Source organism: Callospermophilus lateralis, unplaced genomic scaffold (genome assembly GCF_048772815.1).
Source record: "Callospermophilus lateralis isolate mCalLat2 unplaced genomic scaffold, mCalLat2.hap1 Scaffold_139, whole genome shotgun sequence".
NCBI lineage: Eukaryota > Metazoa > Chordata > Mammalia > Rodentia > Sciuridae > Callospermophilus > Callospermophilus lateralis.
Window position 1 is genome coordinate 1,374,769 of NW_027512543.1, and position 26,089 is coordinate 1,400,857.

Genomic DNA, 26,089 nt, shown 5'->3' on the forward strand with positions numbered 1-26,089 from the left:
TGAAGTAATTGGTAAAAGGAATTTTGAGTATTTAGACTTTATTTAAATAAGTCATGTTTTTCCATGGAAATACACAATTGGAACAAGGGGAAAAAAGCTCATACAAAATATCTTCAGCAGATAATGGGCAACAGAAGGCAACTTTAATTTGACCCTCTGAACTCCTTTATTGTTTGTTTGGTTCTGTTCATTGTATTTGGAACTCTTTGGGTCTAATCCCACAAATGTCATTCATAGTTACATGTGATCATTATATTTAGATTTTATATTTATTATAAGTAGTGTCAAAGCAAAAGTTGTACCAAAGTTAAGTAGGTGAGGAAGGCTTTAGTCAAGATGGTTGCATTAAGATAAAGAAGCCACATTTAAGTTAAACACAACTCCATGAAAAAAGAGTGGGAGGTGTTTTAAAGGTGTGTTGATGTGCCCTATTGGCAAAGTACTGGAGGAGAAGTTGATCAATGGGAAATTTAGAGCACTTAGAATTCTTTCTTGAGTTTATAAATGTTTTCCTCTGAAATTAAGCTAAGAATGTTTCCTGGTTGGAGCCCATCAAATTTAGTTCCCAGAGACTGGGAGATAAGGGCAGCATCTTTCTTGCTTATATTGCAAAGAACGGCTCCCTCTTCCATCAGAAAAAAAACCCTCCCTTGTAAACTGGCAAGAGACTTTTAAAAAGATTTTTATATATTTCAAAGGAGTCCCCAAAAAATTTGTAATTACATGTTTGCTGAAGAAAATTCTCCAAGAAAACAGACATTTGAACCAAGAGTCAGCAAGAATCCTGCCTGAGTTTAATCAAGCTAAGGGAAACATTAGGTCTTCTTAATCAAGGAGCCTATAAAGAATATCCAAATTCACTGGAAACTTGTTAAATGGAGGAATATGCCTGTGGCTTCATTTTTTTATTTTTCAAATTTTAGCCAGTGTAACAGAACTCAAAATGTTAGTTCAGAGAAAAGCAACATAATGAACAAATTTATGTTAATGAATAAATGAAAGCCTAACATGTCACTTGAGTTTTCAGATTTAAAAAAAATGTGTATATATGTAACACCTAATGAATGTGACAAAGTAAAACCAAAAAAAAAAAAAGAAATTTTTGGAGAAAAGCATAGATTTTACTATGTATATTTATGTATGTTCAGGATGTTCAGTAGACAACATTTAAAATTTTATATGTCCTTTAGCAAAGTATTGTACATTTAAAAAATGTTCTGTTATTTTTGTTTTTGATTTCAGCTTGGTCTTTTATTTTATGCTACAAAATATGCTGCTATTTTTTTTCATTTTCTATTTTTGTATTAACTATAAATAGCACAGTGTTAAATTGAAGTATTACTATGATTGTTTTTATATCTTTAGTATTTCCTTAAATTTACACCATGTCATAATTGATGAAACATAGTGGCATATTATGATAAATTTGCATTATTTCTAATATAAAGTTAGGAAACAAAAAGTGAAGTATAACATTTTAGTTGATTGTTTATGTTACCTTATCTCCTTATGTTTCCTGTTTGTTGTTATTTTTAGATCGTGGAATCATATTGCTGTCAGTTATTCTGTTAATTTCTTTTCACTAGTGTAGAGGAAAAGAACCTGGATCAAGAGTTTAAAAACTAATTTTATTATGCAAATAGCTATATAGTATGTGCATGCATTGCCTGTTATTTGGATAGTATCTGTCAAGAATATTATGATTTCATTATGCATTACACAGGGAGATTCAGAGTACATTATTTTAAAGGTTGATTCTTAGTAGATTCATGATGAGTGACATAAATTGACAACATTGCAGTATTTAAAAATGCTAATATGGCATTTAACATCGTAAATCCATTTTAAAAGCATAATAAATAAGATAAAGCAATCTGTATATTTCTAATGTGCAGAAAACACACATACAAAAGTATACTTAACATTTATTAGACCTACTGAGAGAGTTAGGTTCTTACAATGGCATCTTGAAGAACAAACTACATATTCCAGTTAAATCTGTTGGAGGAATATATGGACTTGTTGGAATCTGTGTTATTGCAGATGGCCCATAGTCGAAAATTCAATATCATGATTGGCTCCATATATTTTAGATATTGACTCAGCAAGGAGAGTGGGTGGTTTCCCAGCCACCTTGGATTTTCAAATGTCATAACTATTTGTCCTGAATTGTATATGAATTTAATAATATATTTAAAATTCACCCTGTAGAAAATTAAATTATAATTCTTTATTTTAAAATTCCTTATGCTTGACACTGCCATATTGGGCCTTCTATTTTCATCTTCAGATACTTGTAATTATTTTATGCTTACTTTCATATATTTTCTTGGGTGCTATATAATCTTTAGAATTGTTTTAGCCCATACCTTTCTCTAGAAAAGTTGCTGTCTATGAAATATATTCATATTTTAAACACTCATTCAATTCCGATACATTAATCATAAGTTTTCTCTATTAGACTCATCCCCAAAAATGCGGTCATATACCTTCAGTAGTAGTACTATCCTTTATGGTATCCACTAGAGTTATGTGACCATTTAGATTTAGATTTTATTAATTAAATTAATGGAGTTTAAATTAGTTTCTCAACCGTATTAATCCCATTTTAAGTCCTCAAGAATCATTGGTAGCTATTGATTAAGTTTGTACATTATGCATGAGAATATTTTCTTTGTTGCAGAAAGTTTTCTTAATCAGGCCTTATATTTTTCTTATAAATAATGCAACTTAGTTTTCAAGTCTGCCTAATTTCCCCCACAGTGCTACTGACTAGCAAAGTATTCCAGATCTTCTTATACTAAATGTACTTTTTGAAAGTTCAAATAATCAGGAACATGGACCATGTGTAATGCCCAATTTTCAATTTTAGGTTTTTCCTTCATTAACACTGCAATGTGAGAGAAAGGTGTCAGTTTAATTCATTTTTACAGTGAAGATAATTCTTTGGAACTCCTAAATTTTTTTAAATATATAAATTTACCTAGATTCTTAGATGTGGCCTTAAAATGTGGTTGTGCTCCTTAAAATATCTGCATAATTTTTAGTATCTCTTTTGAGCTTAGCAGTGACAGATGTAAAGTATGTAAGCAGAATGAGTTTAATTTGTGTCTCAAAGTTTTTTTTAACTATTCTTAGCTATATTGTCACCAAACAGCCTACAGATGACATTTTTAAGACAGATCACTTTCAGATAAAAAAAAAAATGTATGATAGACTTCCTCTTTCAGTTTTCTAGTGCTTCCGATTTGGCATTAGATCTCAAAAGGTTTCTAAGATCTATAGACCAGGTAAATAAACATGCTAAGCCTAAACTAGTACATTATATTGAATCTTCAGTAAGGGAAAAAATGAATTGCTGTGAGAAATCCAAGCAGAATTTTAGAGGAGATTATTTTGTAATGCCTATTTATTTATTTGCTGGTGCAGTAGAAATTACATACTGTTCATCTTCTATACAATTTTCTTCAAAAATTGTGATTTTTCAAATTATCCATATGAGGTAGTGAGATAAAAAATGAATATACTCATAGATCTGCAGGTCTCCCTGTGTACATGTTATCATAGCCCTAATTATTTTTTCATTTTGGAATGTAGGCTCACTTTCTCATTGACATAGCTAAATATACACATCCTCAATGATGTGTTTTGCAATAGTGACACTTATATCTGGCCTGTGGCCAGTACATCCTATTGTGCCTTGAACTATGGGAGACTATTGGGTAACTCAGCAGAGCATCTGGGAAACTGAGCTTTTTACCTTTATTTTTCTGGAAATGGTGCTCCACTTCAGTTCAGACAAAATAGAGGAGGGGGAAGGGAGAGAGGGGAGGGAGAGAGGGAAAGAGAGGAAGAAAGGAAGAAATTAAATAATTCAGCATATATAAAAATCATCAATTGTTTTTAGGATTTTTTCCATCAGTGCTGATTGTTTTCCCTTTCTTTACTGCATAATAAATGTACATTTTTATTTCCTTTATTTAGGCAATTCTATATTTAAGGAAAAATTGCCCATATCACTTTAATTTTTCTTCTTTCTCTGCTATAATTCAGTAATTTCATAGAAATACTCCAGAGTGCTTATGCTATATTAGTAAAAGAATTTGATTCATACTGAACTCACATTCAAATCACTTATTTAATATCTTCTTTTGTTCGTGTGTCCTCTTTACACAAGTGATTTTTGATCAGTATATGTATTCTAATCATCTGATGAACCTCAAAAACCAAAATATTAGTTTGGATTACCCCCCATGCCAATTAATAAAACCCTCTATCATGTATTTTTATTTGACCACTCTTCACTATTTTTCTGAAATACACTATACTTACAAACTTCACGTAATTTAGTGTGTTTGTTACAAAGTTAGTATATACACATATATACCCATGTTTGTGTTATATCACTCAAACTCTAATTACTAATTGGGGATTATTTAAACAAATCATAGATCATTAAGAGTTTAAGGAAGTGTTTTTCTTTTATGTCTTTCAATTATTTAATCACTTCATTATGTGAGAAGTAAGAACCAGGTTTCAGAATGTACCATTGTCTGCTTTAAATGGGAAAGGAATGAGAATTAATATATCAGTTTACATGAGAATTTGGGAAGTATCTCTAAATTTACATCAGTTATTCTCAACTCTAAGACTGAGTTGAATAGAGAGCACACTTCTTTAAGGACTAGCTCAGTTACACTGGTGTTATACACTAACAATTTTATATACGTACACATCCTTATTTATGACCCTTCCTCTCTAAAAGAAGTCAGTTGATAGCATTAAAGGATAAAATTAACACCAATTTATTCTTAAAGCATGCACTTTTATTGCATCAAATTAACATTAAAGACAAAATTATTAAAATATTATCAAATTCTTGCAACATTCCAGCGCTTAAAATCGGTGTTCATCTTTTACTTTTGCAGTTACAATATGAGTCATTAAATATGATGTATCATGTACATGTTGGATATGTAATTGGATGTATTAATTCCAATACATTGAAATTGTATTTTTGATGAATATTGACATGGTGTATTCAATGCTTGAGAGTATAATCTGAAAAATAATTATCCTAGACTCTTAATAGATTAAGTTTCCCAGGCTGGCCTTGAACTTGGAATTCTTCTGCCTCAGACTCCCAGATTTCTGGGAAACTCTTTTTTTTCACTTGGAAAAAATACTTTGCATACCATCTGTTCATTGAAAAAATTATACTCCTTGTTTTTCCACAAAAACCCAACTTTCCACTCTGCTTTATTTCCTCTGTTTTTGATTAAACAATGTAAGAAATTACAACAAAGAGGAAAAGGTTATATAAACTTTTATTGAAAGGTCATATTTCTGAAAACTAGTTCAATCTAATTTATAGCATCTTCATTATACAGAGAGTTAGGTGACTCTTTTTGTTGTATTATAAGCATATTATTTTCCTACCTTTGAGTTGATTGCCCTGTTCAGAATTTTTTTGAAACCAAACCAAGTTGGTACTGCTAGAAGAAAATTTTGATGTATCTCCCCTAAGAAAAAAATACTTTAAAAATACAGTTTACTTTAAAATGCTAAATAGATTAATTTCTCCAGTTTTACTATAACCTTACCATTGTTTCAAAAAAAGTCTTATTGTCACAAAGATGAATGGATTATATCCAGGAAAATTTGCAACTATAGAATCAATGGAGTTTTTCAACCAATCTTTTTTAGCAGAATGTCCAAAGTTTCTAATTAAGGTCAGTCTCTGAGTAACATGTAAATTTATTCAATCTAATTTTGATGAATTTAGATACTACATAATGATTTACTATGCAGTGCTTCTACAAAGTTTTCAAGTTAAAGAGATTAATTGTCACTATATAAAATAACTGGTTATATGGAGTATCTGGTTGAAAATAAGTTCCTTTAGTTCTAATAACACAGGGTACTTCAAGTATGAAATTGTGAAAACCATTGTTACTATACGAAGACTTTTATCTTCTTGTTCATTTTAAATTACTAATAGAAATTGGAACTGTTGAATAATTTTATTGTAATTTTTAGCCAACTTATATGAAGCATTAGATACAGCATTATTGTTTGCTAATTTTAACAAGCAATTATAGGAATTTAATTTAAATATTTTCAATTATATGCTATTAAAATTTCTACAAGGGGCTAGGGTTATTGCTCAGTGGTAGAATGTTTGCGTAGCACATGAGAGGTCCTGGGTTCTATCCTCAGCACCACATAAAAATAAATAAATAAATAAATAAATAAATAAATAAATAAATAAATAAATAAATACATTGTGTCCAACTACAACTAGATAATAAATATTAAAAAATTCAACAAAATTTAATAAATGAAGAAAATTTTAAAAGAAATAGAAATGCTCTTGATCCTCAGCAATTGTTGAATTTTAAAGAAACTAGATAGATAGATGCATACATACATACATACATACATACATGGTTTAAGACTGTGATAACATGCACATATCTTTGTACCCCAAACCATTTGTCCAAACAAGAAAACATTTTTATTCAAAACATTTCCTCCCTTTTTCATCATTTATTGAATTCTATCAACTAAAATATTATAAATTTAATTAAATTTCATAGTAATGTCTAACTTCATAATGCCATTTCAAAGGACCCACACTATACCCTGAGATAAAGGAAATATTTTTATATTTTTATATTTTATATTTTTATATTTATTTTTAAGAAAAGAAATAGAGTGAACAACAGGCTCTATTTCATGACTTCACATGCATCACCATTAATAGTCTCAATATTCATGAGAATATAAATAATTTCTAAGCATGCCTCATTGCATCACACCATAATGGTCCTTTTAAAAAGTGATGACTTCTTACAAAGGAATTAGTAGTAATGTTCTTATTTTAACTCACTATTTATCAAATAATGTGTTTCCTGAATTGATACATTGTGACTACAGGAAATATCCACAGACATTGCCATATTGTTGAATTCTGTTAAAAAACTAGGAAATCTGGGTAAACAAAGTGTCTACTTAAAAGGCCCAGGGCAGTCCAAACACACAGAAAATCAGATAAATTGTTTCCATGGTACAAACCCATAGATAGTAACTTAGAAGAAAGTTTGAAATGATATAAATAATTTCCTGTATATAAGAAAATAATACTTGAAATATGATTTTGTTTTATTTAGTAACATTACTTATGATAAAAATGCTTTTCTGAAACTGGAATGGTATATTTATTATTCATTTTTAAAGAATCTTATTTTTACAAACAATCATTCAAGGACATAATAAATTATAAATCATGCTTAACTTCTATTTGACTTTTATTCAGAAAAGATGGATCTCAAATTTTTAGTAACTTGACAAGTCTCTTCAGTCTTTCTCTGGTATTTTGGTTAGGACTGTAGCAGCACCTGATCCTTGACTATCAGCTCAGTGTGCTCTGTGACTGCCAGAGAAAACTGACTGCCAGAGAAAACTTATTTTAAGGAACTTCCCAGAAATATAAAAATGTGTTCTAAAAATACCACCTTTTGACATTTTGTAATCATGTAAATTTGATTCAGTGTTCATGGTAGCACCATTAGCATATTGCCATTGTCATAGTTCACATTCTGTACATTATAAAAATATGCAAATAACACACTTCACAATTAGTTCACAAGAAAAATTAAGTAAAAATATATAGATATCTCTTCTTCAAATCTGCTTTTCTCTAAATAGTGTAATGTCTCCACACAAATTTCACATGTTGGAGGAAACAGCATAATCTGATGGACTACCTAGGTTCTAGGATTTGCTCTAGCAATGTTACTTTGGCCACATATCCATAGTCCCTTAATTTTAGTGCTTTACTTAGAGAAGAAATACTTAGGAAGCTATAGGGTTTCTAAAGCCAGTGTAGAGTTTATTTCTTCAATACACATTTAGGTAGTGAATGGAAAAGTTGAAAAACTGTAGGAATCATGGAAGCATTGTGGAAGTACCATTTCTGCATATTGAGCTCATTATAACAAAAGGCCTGTATGTTTTAAGTTTGACTATGAGGAATGGGCCCAATATCCAGAATTGACCCTGCTGCTGTTTGAAATAGTGGTACTCCTGTTGATCTTTCAGAAAATTTTACTTCTTTAAACATCCTGTAATCAATTAATAAGCTCCTTGAAAAGGAGCAGGTCATGAAAATTCTGTTTGTGTTTAAACAATGACAAAATGTACAGATGTACTCAATATATAACTTTCTAACATGAGTCAAGAAAACATTTTTGCAAGTGTCTTGCATTTCAAATGTCAGATATCCAAGTATATCAGTTGAGACAAGATAATTGGAGATTTAAGAATTTTACCTAAACGTCCAATTTTGACTTTGGGGGTTCTTTCTTTTCTTTTCTTTCTTTTTTTTTCTAATATTGGTCTGTTATTTATTTTGTTGTAGTGATATTATATCATTGTCCATATTAACTTTTTTTCAGTGTACTTGTGTTTCATTATCTTCTATCAATTAATAGTATTTTATTCATTTTTCTGCATTTACCATTACAAGAATATATTTGTTAATTTAATTGTGTGTATATTACACATATATTTTATTTATCAGAGCTATCGATGCTATAGGTTGTCATGTAGAAACACTACAAAAAAGACTAAGAAAATAACAATATGAGCTATATTAGAGCATATTCAATGGATAAAAATATGAGTTGGGCTAGGATATCTAATGTTCACTAGTGAGTAATTGCATGCACTTTTATGGGATTTGAAAATTTTAACATTAATTAGAGACATTTTAGGGGCTCATTTTTCCCTGTGAATTGAGAGGTGATTACATTTACCTCCAAAAGGGTTTTTTTCAAGGATCAATTATCTTGAAAGAAAAGAGAAAATTTGTGGAGTAACATGGAAGTACTAAGTAGGAGTGGGGGGAGGCTGAACAGAGAGATGACAGAGTCAGGCTGGACTTTGAGACTCCTAGAGAGGGAGGGCTGTTAGCAGATGGTCACAAATATATAATTGCCTAATGATGACATACTACAAATCTGGCATATAGCTAAGTTTCAGGAACCTGAAAGAAATGAGGTTCAGTAATAATGTGGAGGAAGTAAGTTTTCAGAAAGCTACAGAAGGTTTTTGGTTTTGTTTGGTTTCTTTTTCTTTTCTTTTTTTTTTCTTTCTGTACCAGTGATTGAACCCAGAGGCACTTAACTTCCAAGCCACATCTATAGCCTATTTAATTTTTATTTTGAAATGATGTCCCTAAGTCATGGAGGGTCTTACTAAGCTACTAAGGCTGGCTTTGAACTCGCAACCCTCCTGCTTCAGCCTCCCACGTTGCTGGGATTACAGGAATGCACCACCAACCCTGGCTACAGATGTATTATTAAAAGGACTTTTTTTGATCAGGTTTTGTAGGGTTTTGTGCGATTTATTCATATATTTATTTGCAACATTTATGTGTAATTATCTTTATCTCATGAAACTGAGATTCACTAATTTTCTTTGAGATGTGAAAACTATAAAATGTATAGTTAGTAATTTAATTCAAGTTAATATAAATTAAATTCTTTATTAGCAAACAATAGCATTTCCCATAAAAAGATTCTAAGAGCAAGATAGATGTGGTTTTCTTACTATGGCATTTAGTAGGTAGTCAAGAGCAAAGTAAAATTGTGGGGAAAGTGGAAGTAGCATATAACCTTCATAACTTAACTTGATAAAGTGGGAGTGTGTCTTAGAAAAAGTATCTAAACACAGCTGTATTCTCAAGCACCTTTTAACACTGTCCTTATAAATCCTCCAATAGCTAGTAACACGCCTGGAAGTGTCCAACGCTTTGCCACCGTTATCTCACTTAATTCCACATTGATCCTGAGGTAGCATTATTGTCTAGAGTTTGAAGATCAGGTTTCGGTGGCTTAAGAAGTTAAGTAACTTGCTAAAATTCACACAGCCAGTGAATGGGAACTCATTTAACAGGTAAAACGTGGACTTAAAACCAAATGGTTTCTCTGGGTCATATGTCCTTATAGAACTGCAGCAGCATGTAGCTGCATGCCAGAATATCACAGCTTGTCTTTAACCTGAAAAGATTCACAGTCCTGCTGTTAATTAGCTAATTATAGACTTTCATTTTCTAAATTAGCTGTTCTCACTCCTTAGGGGTGTGGGACCCAGAGAACTGTCACTGACTCTGCTCTGGAGACCACCAGGTCCCTGCTGAAAAAAAACTTACACAAAATTTATCATGTTTAATCCTCTTCCTTTAACTATAATTTTTTCACAATGAAGGTAAATTTAGGCAGAAACTAAATACATGATGCATAATGTTTTCTGTGTCATTTGCTTCTATTTGACTTCATATTTTAGCAAAAGCCTGGGGTTCATGTCAGACCAGGTTATTTTATTTAAGATATTTGAAAGAAATTAACTGTGAATAATAATTGAAGAGCAGTACATTACAGTTTTAAAAAGTACACACTTGAGTCAGACACCTGGGATAAAAATCTCATTTCTACCAATCATTTCGAGTGTAATTTTGGACAAACTACTTCAATTGTTTATACTTCAATCACTTAATCTCTTAAATTAGGGAAACCCTCTTCATAGGATACATGTAAAATGCTTAGAAAAGGATGTGGCATATAAGAAGAATTGTAAAAAAATTAATACTGTTGAGTAGCAGTAGTAATAGTAGTAATTTCATTAATGCAATTAGTGAAAAAAATGCATTCTAGAAACTACTTGTATCTCAATAGTAAACTCTATTATGTATCATATTTCAAGTATAACATCATCACTACATAATTATTATTATATATACAATTATATACTATAATAATTTTGAATATATTATATATACTTATGTATATTATTATGTAATATTATTATAAACAACAAGTTTGTGCTTCAACAAGTCAAACAACTCATTCTAGCCATGCCCCTAATATCTTAGTGATTTTACCAATGCAGATTAAATTATTGCTCAGGCTGGACTCTCCAGTGTGGGTTGGAGAAAGATAGCTATCTATGTGCTTCCACATATCCTTTGTTCTCCCTCAGAGAAAGTACAAACATGTGAAGTTTCTAAAGTTATCAACAAGAAGAAACTTATCACTTTTTTCAGGTATTTTTGTCCCTTTGCTTTTGCCAAATCAAATCACATTGTCACACCTTACTTCAAAGAAGAAAAGGATGACATTCAGTCTGTAGCAGAAGAAGGGCTTTTGACAAACAGCCCTATGACCTCACCCTGGGAATGAGCTCATCTTCTTTCTTGCACTGTGATCTTAGGTGCATAGCCACTGACATTTACCCAGAGCTTTCTAATGAAATTAATATATACCAGGAACCAGTTAAAATGCCTCAACTCATAATTTGAATATGTGATTTTTTAAATGGTCAGGTTGCTGTAACTGAACATGAAAATATGAATGGAAAATGGAAATTCTCCAAAAGGATTCAGTACTGGCAGAGCACCTCTTAGCACTATGATGGCATGAGAAACCTTTCCCCACCCCCATTGCTTACAATATGTGCATAATTGCTATGAATATTTTTGGATGATTTTTATTGAAATAGTTTAAGTGGTATAGACTTACAGCTACTATGGAGAAGAAAATGAACGAATTATTCACAATGAGTTAAAATTAAGATACATTGCATCAAATTTAGGTGATGATCTACTTTTCATCCCTGTAAAATGAAGAAGCATAAACTATGCACCTTGTAATGAATCTCTTCATGGAAAATGAATAGGGCATGGCGGAGTCAATCTGTTCATTTCAGGTACATTAACCAGCCATGAGAATTCCTGCACTGTCTCTCAGAGTCAATATACATCAAGACAAAGACCTTAATGAACAGATTCTCCAACAGTTAGTGAGACTCACTGAAGTGTAAATGCAAAGATTGTGTTTCTATTTCTATAAATCAATAATTACTTTTGTGAAGATTATTTAACATTATTCTTGAAATGACTTTTAAAATTTAATTATCATGATATGTGACTAAAGCAAAAAAAATTAATAGATTTAAAATAATTATTAAAATTAATTTGCTTGGGTGTCTCAATTCTATTTGCTTTCTTTTGCCTCTGCTTAAAACTAAGACCTCATTAAAAATCAAAGAAAGAATGTTGGTGCTTTGGTGAGACATTTATCAACAATAGTCACCATAAAAATGTGTTAATTTATACTCCAGTACAAAACATAGAGATATTATAATACAATTACTGTTAATATTACAAAAGGCCAACAAGAACCTTATCTGGTAATTTGGGAGTCATAAGAGTCTGTGAATGCCAAGTCTACTTATTAACATATTACATGCAGACACTCTTTAGAATGTGTACAGATATTTACTCAGTGAAATCCTATGATGTATAAACATTAATCTCCCTCAGATAGGGACATCAAGTCATAGGAAGATTAAATATCTTACCCAAAGTAATATGGTTAGAGTAACAAAGCTGGAACTCAGAGAATTTATCTTTATTTTCTATACTTACTCTTTTATGTCAAACTGGCTGAAAGAATTTTGGGGGGGGGTTAAGATTTATCTAGATGATGTTCTTGGCACAGGGTTTCCACCATTGCCATGTTGACATCAGGATGTTAAAGCCCCAACTATATAAAATATTTATGGTCTTTGACTTTTATTAGATTTTCTTGCCTACTCTATAGTTTTCAAACTTTCTTATAAGCCTGAAAGCATTGAACATCACAACGAAGTCCCTATTTTGCCATGTAAAATTACAAATAATAAAAGATTTCTATGCAGTTCTATACATCAACAGTAAGAAATATAATACTGAGAAAGTGAAAATATTTGTTTGAAACATAGGGATCCTACTATAGAAAGGCAGACAGATATGGAAGGATAAATTAAACATTTATTGCTTAGTATGTGTATGACATTGTTCTAGGAACTTGATAAATTAGAGCCAATCTATCCTTAACAAATGCTATACAAGGAAGTGAAGTAATAAAAGAAACCTAGCAAATTCAGTAATGGTTTTCTTGCCCTTAGTTAGTAGAGTCTGTAAACAAGTCAGTATGGCACCTAGCATTTTGCCAGAGGGAGGGGTTTGTGAGGTGGTGCCAGCGTGCCATTAAGTGTGGAGATTTCGTATTGGTTGACTGCTGTATCTAGTTTATGTTAATTAAGATAAGCTGTGTGGAATGTATATATATATACCGCTCCTGTCCTACAATAAATGGCTCCCACTCCTGCTGTATCAATGTACACATGTTTCTCATTACCCCCCCCCCCCCGGTTATTTTGCTGTAGCCAGACTGCAGCAGGTGGTGTCCCATACTGGGAGCCCCGGGACACTCGGGCGTAAGTGATGAAAACAAAGCTGCCTGTCCCTAGATAGGATGGGAGCAAATCTGCTCGTCCCTAGGCAGATAGGGTGAGAGGAAAAATGGCCATTTTGAGAAAATGGAGAAGATTGATGCAGTATGTTTGTGTCTTGTTTTGTCTTGGTGTATTGTATTGTCTTTGTGATGAAAATATGGAAAGAGTGTTAAATAAATTACTAAGGGAAGAAGGCACCCCAGTGGAACCAAGAGCAGTTAGGGCATGTGTTGATGGAAGCTCAAGAATTATAGTCAGAAAGAAGAAAAAAGTTTAGAGGAGGAAGGATTATCAAAAAAAAGAATTACAAAAGGCTACTACTAAATACTTTTCATTACTAGAGTATGTGTGAAGCCGCTCGGAGGCTGCCACGTGCACGAGCCGGTCATGGCGTAGCAAGGACTTTCCAAGCATCAGCAGTGGGCTCTTCCCCACCCCCGACTCAGGCAGTGGGACGCCACTGCTAGAGCCCAAATCCAAACCTGACCTGGAGGCACAGTCTCGTGGGTTCTTGCTCCCTGTGCCTGGAAGCAGTTTGAGTCCGGGACACTCCCCAGGGCCATCTGGGGCTGCCCTGGACACTACAGCTGGCAGAAGACGCTACAAGCATCCCTAATGTTTGGTCATTTTCAATGCCAATAACTAAGCTACAATGGTTCTCCCACACCTGGAAGCTGATGAGTAAAGAGCACTATTAAGGCTTATTTCAAATATAAAAAAAAACCTTGAGATAATGTACTAAATTGTTTAGAAGGTTTTTTTTTTTCTTAGCGCCTGCTGGAATACTACAGGATTTTCTTTAGCCATCCAGAGTTCCTGCTTTTGTCCCAGTGCCAGTAAAGACAAAGGTGGAAGAATTTCCAGTGTTGCTGAGAACCAGACGAGACTTTGGATCAAGCTAGCTGCCTGCAGAACTCACCTGGACTGTTACTTACCTGGACTGTGAGTTAATCTATTGAGACAATGCTTTACCTGGACTGAGACAACAAACTGTAATCTACAACAAATTGTAACTCGGTATCTTTGCTAATGGTGTCATTGCTCGTATAATTTTTCCAAGGGCTTCTTGCATGGATCCATCAATTGGCTTGATATTTTGGCATTTTGTATCCTCCCCTTCTGCTTGTAGCAGTTTATTTATGGTGTTTGTGTAAAAACCACTATGGTCGTTATTTAAATTAAACAAAAGGGGGAAATGTTAGAGTCTGTAAACAAGTCAGGATGGTGCCTGGCATTTTGCCAGAGGGAGTGGTTTGTGAGATGGCACCAGCAAGCCATTAAGTGTGGAGATTCCTTATTATTTAACTGCTGTATCTAGTTTATGTTAATTAAGATAAGCTGTGTGGAATGTATATATACCACTCCTGTCCAACAATAAATGGCTCCCACTCCTGCTGTATTACTGTACACCAGTTCCTCGTCACCCCCTGGTTATTTTGCTGCAGCCATACTGTGGCACTTAGTAAGTAATCAAATAAACATTTAATGAAGTAAATCCAATTCAGCTCTAAAACATAGGTGGTGCTAAAGAAGTGTCCCTCTAATCTTTCCAAAAAAATATCTCCCTAATACAGAAAACATTCAAGAACAATTAGAACTTATCTTCCAGTGGCCCGTTTTAAGCAAAATCTCATATCTTTGGGTTAAGGTGACTATTTGGAAAGACATGCATGGTATACCCTAGGGCTCAGCATAAGGCTCAGCATACACTTGGCCCATCACATTATACACTCCAGGTTACAGGGCCCTTGACTTGATAAATTCTGTTATGACGGTTTAAAAGACTTATTCGCCACTCATGTTTCCATATTATTTTGTCTCTTAACAGCTCTGTATTTATTTTTATCTATCTTACAACTCTCACAGTAATTATGCTATCTGAAGTTGATATCTCTATTCACTTAAAATATAAATTTTTTAATCAAGTGAAGAAAATATTTTTAACTCCTTGAATCTCAAGCAAAAACATTTATTCAAGAATGAATATTAGCATTAGCCAAGTTTGAGAGATTGCATTGAACATCATTGACAACACATCTTATTCTTGTAGATCTTATATTTTAGGGAAATGAGATTGCAAGTGGGTGGGTGGGATACATAGACTATTTTAGATGGTAACAAGTGCTATTAAAAAATAAACCTGGTAAGGAGACTAGGAAATGGTTTGGGAGGGTGGTCTGTAAAGGGTTATCTGTGCTTTTGAGAAAGGACTGAAACATATTTTGGTGCACTAGAAAGCAATATGGATTACAAAGTATTGAGGAAATCAACAGCACACACCAAATGATGAGGAAGAGATGTTCCTGGCATAGCAAAGAGGCCAGCTTGACTGGAGCAGAGAGAGGTAGTAGGGGCATGAATGGAGACAAGGACAGAAAGAGTCAGGGTGTGTATAACCTTGTAGATTGTGAGAAAGACTTTGGTTTGGAGTGAAATGGAGATTATTGAAGGGTTGAGTTGTGGAATTGTATTCTCTAATTTATATATCAGAGAAATTGGGGCTACAGTGTTGAAAATGAACTGTAGGTGGGATGAGTAGAAATAAGAAGACCAATTATGAGCTAGGGCAATACTTCAGGATAGAGATGCAGAAAATTTAAAATTTCAACCGCAGAGTTAGGAATTAGAAGGTTTCCCTTGGATTCTTCATGAAACAGAAACAGTTCAGAGATTCATTTATTTTAAGGTTATGGTCTCATAATTCTCACAAGTATTTGCAGCATGCCATTAGAAATTTACCAAACGAATACCTTTTAGTAATTAGATTAAAAGGTCTTAAAAAATTCTCTCAAATATACACTCATTTTCACAATGAAATTATTCTTACTTTTGTTTACTCTCTCCTTATAAATATTCTACAATAATGAATTTTAAAAATGAAAAGGTTGCTTAATGTTTAAATTATTGTTCTATGACTGGGTTTATATTTTTGACTTGCTTAAGATCAGTTGGAATATTTCTTGACCTGTAATTTTAATGTCTTCCTTATAATTTACAATATCTGTGCTAAAAGAATTTTTAATTTCTCTAAATAGATTATCAAATGTGATAATAAGATAAATTCCAAAAATAATTACTTTATATAAAGGTCATGGAATCAGATTTGGCTTTGTCCAATATCTTTTTTTATTCTAGAACCAAGTCTAAAAAGAAAACATCCATCTCAGGTTTTTTTAAGGGAAAAGAATGCTGATAAATTTACAACATGAGTCAAAGCTACTACTTGGACAGTGCAGATGTCACTTCTGCTCACATTCTGTTGACCGAAGTATCACACAGACCCTGATGTCCATGAGGTATGAGAGAACCCCCCACTTTTGTTAGTAGTCATAGGGCAGTGAAGAGTGAAGTGGAGGGTGAAGAAAATATTTGGGCCTAATAATACAATTGGTTATAAAATTATAGGGATTCATACAACTTCTTTGTTTGGGACCTAATCTGTAGAAAAAAATGATAGTAATACCTCTTAAATTTTTAAGAAAATTAAATTGGTTCATATATGTAAAAAATTCAAAATGGTGCCCAACACAGTAAAAACTCTTAATTTAGTGGGGTAGAAGGGAGGGGAAAGGAGTAAACCTAGTGTTTAATTGGTAAAGAGTTTTAGTTGGGGAAGACAACAAAATTCTGAAGATCGATGGAGGCAATGTTTGCACAACAATTTAAAAAATCTTAATGCCACAGGAAGGACACTTAAAAGTGGTCAGAATTGTAACAAAATAATCAAATAAATAAAGTTACGCATATTTTACCAAAATTTAAAAACTGAGTGATAGGATTATTTAGGGAGGAAAATGAAAATTATAAAAGGTGATGAGCAGAAAGAAGAGAGCTTGGAAACCAGCTGTGAGGACAAAAGCATTGAGAAAAGATCTTTAAGAAATATTTGGGGCATGAAAAGAAAACCAGAAGGTGATATTTCCCGAAGTATGAATATTGAGTTTTCTGTAGGGAGGAGTGTTGCACTTCCTGAAGATATTCATGTCACTTAACTTTGAACAAAAACTTTAGCCAACTGAGCTAAGGTTTCCTTTGGTACATTGTTTTTTTTTGTTGTTCTGCTTCACTCTGCCAGTCCTCATGATGTCACTTACAGCCACCTTCCACACTGGCCTAGTCTACCTCAGGGCAAAATCTTGGTCAGGTCTCCGCTCCTGGTTCCCTCCCTTCTCTTAAGTCAGGCCTATTTGTCCATTGTTAATATTCTGGTGAGATAAAATTGTTCTATAATTAAAAAGACATAGAATATAGAACTTTTTTCCTTATGTCATTATTATTGGTGTATGTATATTTTGTACCTGGAAGAATAAAAAACCTTTAATCTTGGAATTTAAACACACACACACACACACACAAACACACACACACACACACACACACACACACACACACACACACAGAGAGAGAGAGAGAGAGAGAGAGAGAGAGTTTTGTTCTTTGCCCTGTTGTTTTTCTTCTTCCCATTTGTTCTATAGAACCGTCACACCAATCTTCTGGACCATCGATCTGCTGAGGTTGCCTAGAAAATCACAAGAGATAAAGATAAACTTTCTTGGTTTTTAAGTGATAAAAAAATCTCTTTGAGACAATTAGGTATCTTTATACTTAAATTGCATCTTGGTTGGTATTCAGGAATTATGAAGAGATTCAGCTTGATAATGGAATTGTTTTTGAAAGATGCCTAGTAAAATACTTAAAGATTAAGTGACAGAGTGCCTGAGGTTTATTTGGAAATGATGCAGGAATTCTGTTGGAGATAGAGGAATAGAAAGAATTGATAAATTATTGAAAATTATTGAGGCTGGGTAAGAGTTTCATTGGGCAGGTCACACTGTTCTTTCTGGCTTTGTAAAGATTTCCAATTTTCTATATGCCAAATTTCAATTTGGAAAGAGATCATTGCTACTCTTTAGGGCTGCCCCAGGGGGCAGTAAAGCACAGTGGTTGAAAAATGTTTTTTTGCTTTGATAAACCTTTGTATGTGTTCAAGGGGTTATGTTTCCATATATAAAACTAAATGAAGGCTGTGGTTTTGCCTAGAGGTAGAGTGTTTGCCTATTATGTATGAGGATTTGGGTTCAAGCCTCACCATCACATAAAAATAAAATAAATGTATTGTGTCCACCTACAAGTAAAAAATAAATGTTTAAAAGAAAAAAATATGAAATGATAATACTGTCAAAATAGACCCCCTGCCCCATCCATGCCAAACTGCCTTTTAGAGAATCATGAAGCTGGGGCTTGGCCTTACACCAGTCTGAGAGGCAGGCATCACTTCATGTCCTACTTTACAGATATAGGGAGATTCCCCAAGTTGCCCCTGGAAAAGGTCAAGGCCTCTTTCCCCATCAATGCTTTTTTCATTGCCCAGGTGCTAGGAAACCCCTGCCTGTGAGTGAGTGAGCGAAGGGGACTGTGGGATCCACATCAGGCTCCAGCAAGTGATGACTGCATCACAGGCTTACCCTCTCTGGACTTCAGGGTCTCAGTATGTAAACAGCAGACACCAAGAGAAGTCTCTATGAACATGCCAGAAAAATTGTTGTTCCTCAAAAACAAAGTGTCTCAGGAGATATCCCCAGGATTCCTTCCAGAAACCCCATGGAACCCAATCAATCTGAAAATATGGAAAGTACACAGAATCCCATTAGAGGGGAGAACCAAGAAAGGCTGTGCTGTAGCATCTTCATCCTCCCTCCCTTGCCTCAGTGTGTAAGAGGGGAAACTGAGGCCCCTTGTGGAGCAGACCCTGAGGTCACATTTCTATCTCAGAGCCCAAAGACACTTCTTCCCCACTGGGTCAACAGTGACTTCTGACAGAATTACCAGATGCCTCTTCTGACTCCCTTTGCCTCCTGTGAATGCACCCACAATGTCCTCTGCTCCTGCATCAGTGCACCTCCTGGTTCCTAGGCTGTGCTCACCTAAGGGGTCCTGGGTGGGATGCTGCCTCCAACGTGCTTCCCCTGTCTTCTGCTCGCCCACTGTTCTTATGGGTTGGGCTCCACTCACTCAGCCTGACTCTGCCTCACCAGCTCTGCCAAACAACTAAGCCTCACTAGGTCCTCTCTACTTTTTTTCATAGGCTCCACCCAGCACCTGGCCTCTTGCCTGCACTGTTCTTCAGAGCAATGCCCACTCCACCCATTTGATCCTCTGCATTCTGTCCACATGGCTCATCCTCCACTGACATATTTTACACTCTGGGATTGCAGGTTTTTCTCTCTAGCTCTGGAACCTTTCTAGTATGGCTTGTTTGATATAAGAATACCTCAATATTGTGATTAACAGTGTATCTCAAAAGTTAAAAAAAAAACATTAAAAAACCTGAGGATGAGGCTCAGTGGTTATGTACCCCTAATTTCAAACCCTTGTACAAAAAAAAAAGAAAGAAAAAGAAAAGAAAGAAAAAGAGGAAAGTTAGAAAAAAATGTGGTTCCTTTTTCTTATGTTATGTATTACAAATTTAGCATTCATTTTTACCTGTTGTGGAAGCTGTGAAAAGTCAGTCTCTCACACATATGTCCATGCCCACACCTGATATTTTGCTGTCAGGTTATTGCTTTATGTTAAGGTCTATACTTTATCTGCCAACTCATTTTAATTGGACATCTTTTCAGATCCTGGGTTTCTCTGGAGTCAGGGTTTATCTTCAGTCCTTGGAACCTGGCTTCTTCCTTCTGTGCTCATTTATTTTCAAGTCTTTTTTGGAGAAGACCCACTTCAAAAATGGGAACAGTAAGGTGTGCTTAAAATCACTTTCCCAATGGCCCATCAGTGAAGGAATTGAGATTGGGACCAGTGTCAGCCTGTTGTGGAACAGTTCTCAGGAGAGCCATGAGAGCCCTGAGATTTTGGACTTGATTGTTGGCATCAAGAGGAAAGATACGCTCTGTGAACATTCTGGGGCAGGTGAGGGGTCCTGGAGATGACTCAGGCCTAACTCTACTCCAAGGGCTCAGATTAGGTACTGTAGATGTTTTGTGTTGTACTTTCCTTCCATCTCCAGAGACCCGAAAAGCAATTGGTGACAAAGATGGCTGGTTCTTTGGGCCTATATTATTCCTGAACCTGAGGACAATGAACAGAAAGTAGAACAAGGAGGAAAATCATTGCAATCAAAAAGCCCAGTGGTTGGTAGTCTTACCTTCTATGACTATCCAGCCATGCCATCATGCCCCAGGACCCTTTCTGTTTTTCATTCTGCCATCCATTCAATACAGCAATCAGGAGGAAAGGAAGAAGAAAAAAAAACAAAGAGCGAGAGGACCAGTGGCTTCCAATGCTATTTCATTGGCCAGCACAGAATCATAGAGACCCCTACCTGCAAAGGATTTTGGGGAATACAGTTTGTTTTCACTTTTAGTTTGGGTTTGGTTTTATATTTGGTTGTGGGGACTGAATCTAGGATTGCTTAAGCACTGAAAACCCATCCCCAAGCCTTTTTATATTTTAGAGACAGTGTCTCTCTAAGATTTTTAGGGCCTCACTACATTGCTAAAGCTGTCCTTAGACTTATGAGCCTCCTGCCTCTGCCTCTATAGTCACTGGGATAAGAGGCATGTGCCATCAGTCCTGCCTGGCTTTTTTAAGGTGCTGGAGTTGGAAACCAGAGCCAGGCACATGTGAAACTTGTTTACTACTGAGCTATACTTTTAGCCATAAACCTGTCATTTTGAATTATTAGCAACCCATTTTTAAAAATATAAAGTCCTAGTGGAATGAATGAGGGATACCTCCACCTGGACCTTAGCAACCAATTGTGCTGGGTTGGCTTAGTGCAGGCCCAGTGTATAGTCACAGGGTGGCATAAAAAGATGGGCATCAAGTGAGGATTGGGTTCTGATGGGCTGTTAAAGAAGAACTGCTGGATAGGTGGCAGGCTGAGATATTGTTCTTTCATAAGCTTTGGGGTGGGCATCCCAGGTGGATAGAGGGTAGAGGGTGAATGCATTTGGGTGGTTACCCACTGAGATACATCCCTATTTTTTAAAAATATTTTTTCATTGTTGATAGATCTTTATTTTGTTTATTTATATGTGGTTCTGAGAATCAAACCCAGTGCCTCACACATGCCATGAAATTTTGCTACCACTGAACCACAGGCCCAGCATCATCCCCAGCACCTTTTATTTATTTATTTATTTTATTTGGCCCTTCTGCGATTGAACTCTTGGATACTCCACCACTGAACAACATCACCAAACCCATTTTGTATTTTATTTAGAGACAGAGTCTCACTAATTTGCTTATTTCATCACCATTATTGATGCTGATCAAGAACTCATAATCTTCCACCTCAGCATCCTGAGCCACTCAGATTACAGGTGTGTGCCACCGTGTCTAGCTCCGCTTTTCTTTCTTTCTTGTTTTTTTGTGTTTTTTTTTTTTGACAGGATTAAATTGTTGCTCATGACATCACCAAGTTAATGAGGCTGGCATTGAACTACCAATACTCCTGCCTCAGCCTCCACATCCACTGGGATGACAAGCCTGTGCCACTGAGCCAACTCTAATACAATTTTTAAAGTTATTTATTCCATGATAATATGGATCTTTTGAAACTTACAATATAAAAATATACTTATAATATATTCACTTATTATAAATAAAGTTATAAGAATTAGAATATGCCATTTTTATAAAAATAGATGTCACAACAATTACTCCCAGTGACCAAATATGATCCATTAAATGTTAAACACATATGGACATTTGATTTATATATTTTATTTGTTTTCCAGATTTATTATTGTAGACAAGTTCAAAACACTGAATGAGTCACTAATACTCGTGAGAGATGTCCACAATGTGTCATGAAATATAAAAACCAAGTTATAATTGGTCATCATGACTGCTTGAGTGTGTCCCTCAGAAGTTTCTATGTGGAACCTTACCTTTACCATAAGGCAGTATTGGGCATTGGAGCCTTGTGGGAGGTTCTTACTTTGTGGGGGGAGCATCACAAATGATTCTCACCTTCTCTAAGAGAAAGAGGAGCTGAGTTTCCTTTCCTTCTCTGGGTGCACCCACTTGCCCTTCCAGAGTTTGCCATGAATTACAGCATCAGGAGGCCTGCACCAGAAGATGAACAGGTGTCAAAACCATGCTATTTTCTCAGAACCATGGGCCAGAATAATGTCCATTCTTTTTAAATCACCCAGTCTCAAGTACTCTAATATAGTAACAGAAAACTGACTAAGACAATCACGTATGATTTCAATTGGAGAAATTTTTAAGTAATTTATATGCGTATGTATTTAAATGCATATGCACTCATGTTACCTGAGGGCAGTAGTGAGAATCCTTTCTGGGAGGGCTTCATTTTTTTCCTTCCTCTGGGTTCCTGGCCTATGAAACCAAAAAGGAAAAAAATTTTGCTACTGGTCACACGTGTTTCTCCTTTCAATGTGTAACCATGTCATCTTTAGCACACCAGAGCTGGACTTGAGCTTCCCATTTTACCTTCTCCATAACTTAAGGAAAGTCCAAGGCCAGACTTAAACTCTTATTTACTTACAAATGTTGGAAAGAAATTAAAATAACTGTGAATCTCACCATGCTCTGTTTTCCTCAGGGACTGGCTTCTTCTTTATCTTATATGTAGGAGTTTGAACCTCTTGAAAATTGATTTATAAGAAGTTTAAGACTGCACCTTTTCTCTTTACTGTCACTTAAACTTACATTCCACCTGCAATAACAGGCTGGCTTTTTGCTCCCCTTTCCCTATAACTCAAGCTAAAGGCAACACAAATTTCATCTGAAAGCTTCCATGGAAAGCCATAAATGATAGCTGTTGTGGCCTTGTTTTGTCCTCAAGCCAGGCTGGAGCAGAACATGATACCTTAATTTGGGGCCATTGATGAAGCCCTGAGCTGTCCTAAGACAGGCTCAACCCCCAGCCTGAGACCTTGATGGCCTTCACTAATGCCCAAGTGTCATCTAGAAGCACATCCTCCTTCATATTGGAGGCACACCAGTGGCCTGTTTGCAGAGTGAAGTGAAGCCATGTGCTGACCCCTGGGGGCTGTTAACATGGATGGAGGGAGGGGGCCAGGAGCCCAGAGGAAGGAAAAAAATGAAGCTCTACCTTTAGAAAGGACTCTCACTGCTGCCCTCTGGTAGCTGGAGGGAGAGTGGGGATTAGGTCCAGAGAGTGAGTGAGAGTCAGGCAGAGACTCTGAAGGTAGATGGGGCTGGTTCAGAACAGCAGTGACAGAAGGAACCAGGGAGCCCCAGACAGCACACAGGGTGGGAAGGGACTGGGTGGCCCCCAGTGAGTGGACTATTGACACTGTGGGAAAACAGAATACTCCCCTGGCTCAGGCCTGGGAGAACCACAGGCCTCAACTCAAGACAACATGGCATGGATTTGCTACAACCCTGCTCGTCCAGCACATGTGAGACACTGGGTTTGATCCTTAGCACCACATAAAAATGAAATAAAGATATTGTGTCCATGGGGGGTGGGTTTGTGGCTCACTGGTAGAGTGCTCACCTAGCATGTGCAGGACCCTCGGTTCCATCCTTAGCACCACATAAAAATAAATGAATAAAATAATGGTATTTTGTACAACTAAAACTAAAATTTAAATATTTTGAAAAAAGATATTATGTCCATATACAACTAAAAAATATTAATAAGAACTGAGACAGAAAAGACTTCCAATAACTTAGCAACAACATTGGTTTCTAAAAGATATTATCCCTAGCAACTGCTACTGACTTCTTCCCCACTGTTTCAAAATAGCCTTCATGTCCACTAAGACCCTGTTCCCCCAAATGGTCCTCAACTAAGTTCTGAAAAACTGAAGAAGTCCCACTCAAGCACCTTTATTATATAGATAGAATGAAGCTGATGCTCACTTGTAGAGGTCACATGACAGTCTATCAGAGACTCAAAGCAGCAGGAGAATGGCTTTGATTTTAAAACAAATATTCAGAAATGTAAATATCAGGCCATATGTAACCTGATATAACAACTGACAGGCATAGCTTAGAAAACAAGCTTACAAGTTCACTAACTTAACTGTCATAAAATTCACTAACACAAAATCCATTAATACAATGATGCCGAATGTATTCTAGGTGCTACACTTTGCTATAGAAAATATAAAATGTAAAATTTGATATTTAAATTTAAAAATCTGACTTTTTATACTTCTTCCTTGTGATCTAGTGAGCAAACAAATGCCTTGAAGGTGAGCAACAGGGAAAGAAAAATAGCTATTTTTTGATGATAAATGGGAATAGATCAACAAAATGATGAGTAATACTAAGTGTATATTTTAGTGAGTTTATTAAGGATCATTTTGATATATAATTAGAAAAGTGCCAAATTATTTAAGGCTGTGACAACCTTAGGATTTTCATAATCTATAAGCTGACATAAAAGTTAGTAAAAATGATATGTTATTTAAAAAGCAATTTAATAATAATCTGAGATAAATCCTCAGATCATATTAATGAAAACTGAGGAGATAAGTAAAACATAAATTTGCTCATTAGATCATGAACATCAATAAATATCATCTGATTTTTTTCCAAAACAAAAATAAAATTTATTCAGCAGACATTTTAATTAAGAAATCACATAAATCAGGACCACCACAGGTTCAGACACTCCGATGCAAGTGTATGGTCAATAGCTACATCTGGAGGATGAAGAAGCCATTGAATCTTTAAAAACTGGTTCAGCTACCCTTCAAGTTTGGGGGTGGCACCTTACTAAAGCACCATCAAATTTTATAAGGGTAAATCCAGTGGTTTCTTCTAGAGGAGAGTTATATTTTAAAAACTTTCAGTCACTCACAAAGAAGAGCTGGCAGGCAGGAGAAAAATAACTGTGCATGAGGAAGAGCAGAGGCTCAGGCCCACCACTCCAGAGGGCCAGAACAGAGTAGAAAGCCATTGAGGGCCTTCCTCCAACCCCACAGAAAGGGCAGAGTAAGAAAGGTTGGCTGAGAGGAGAAGAGATTGTTTATGACCTTATGACCTTTTCTGAGAAAGCTAGCAACATGGCCATGAGTAGCCTTGCAAGAGAAGGAGTTCTGGAAAGAAGAAACACAGAAAAAGCAACTCTTCTTACACATCCCTCCCAGCCTGTGTGTCATCAGGAGGCTCCAAGTGGTGGCAAAGCAAGTCAGAGCTCTTCTTGGAGAGAAAAAGACACCAAGGATGAGTTAGCTTTTGCAGGAACCCCACTGCTTCTCACTCAGAGCATAAATATGACCTTTAACCACGGGTGGCAAGGTCAATTCATGTAAAAGTCCACAATCAAATTTAAATCTCCCAACCTTCAAAATTATGCACCTCCCTCTCATTCCCTAAGTGGAGTTCTCCTCTCCCACCTCCTCCTGTCATTGATTAAGTGGAAGAAAGGAGGCGATGCCAACCCACCCAATGCCAAGATTTTACATTTTTCAACCCAGAATTTCTCTGCACAGCAATTATAGCACCGTTTTCAGTAAGCTCCTCCACCGGAAAGTAAGGAGAAAATGTATCCTTATCACTCGTTTTCAAGAATTGTTAGAAAGCTCTCACGATTCCCGCCCTTTCCAGCCCTTTCTTTAAACAATCCAAGCACAGGATGCCCACAAGTGATAGGTCTAGTACAAGTGGATGCAAGTAGCTGCCATAGGTGCCCCAGTTTATCCCAGGTCCTTGGCCCAGGGTTGATGGGGAAATTCTCATAGGACACGGTCATGCGGACATGCCTTAGTCCCTGCATCTCACCATACTTTAAGTT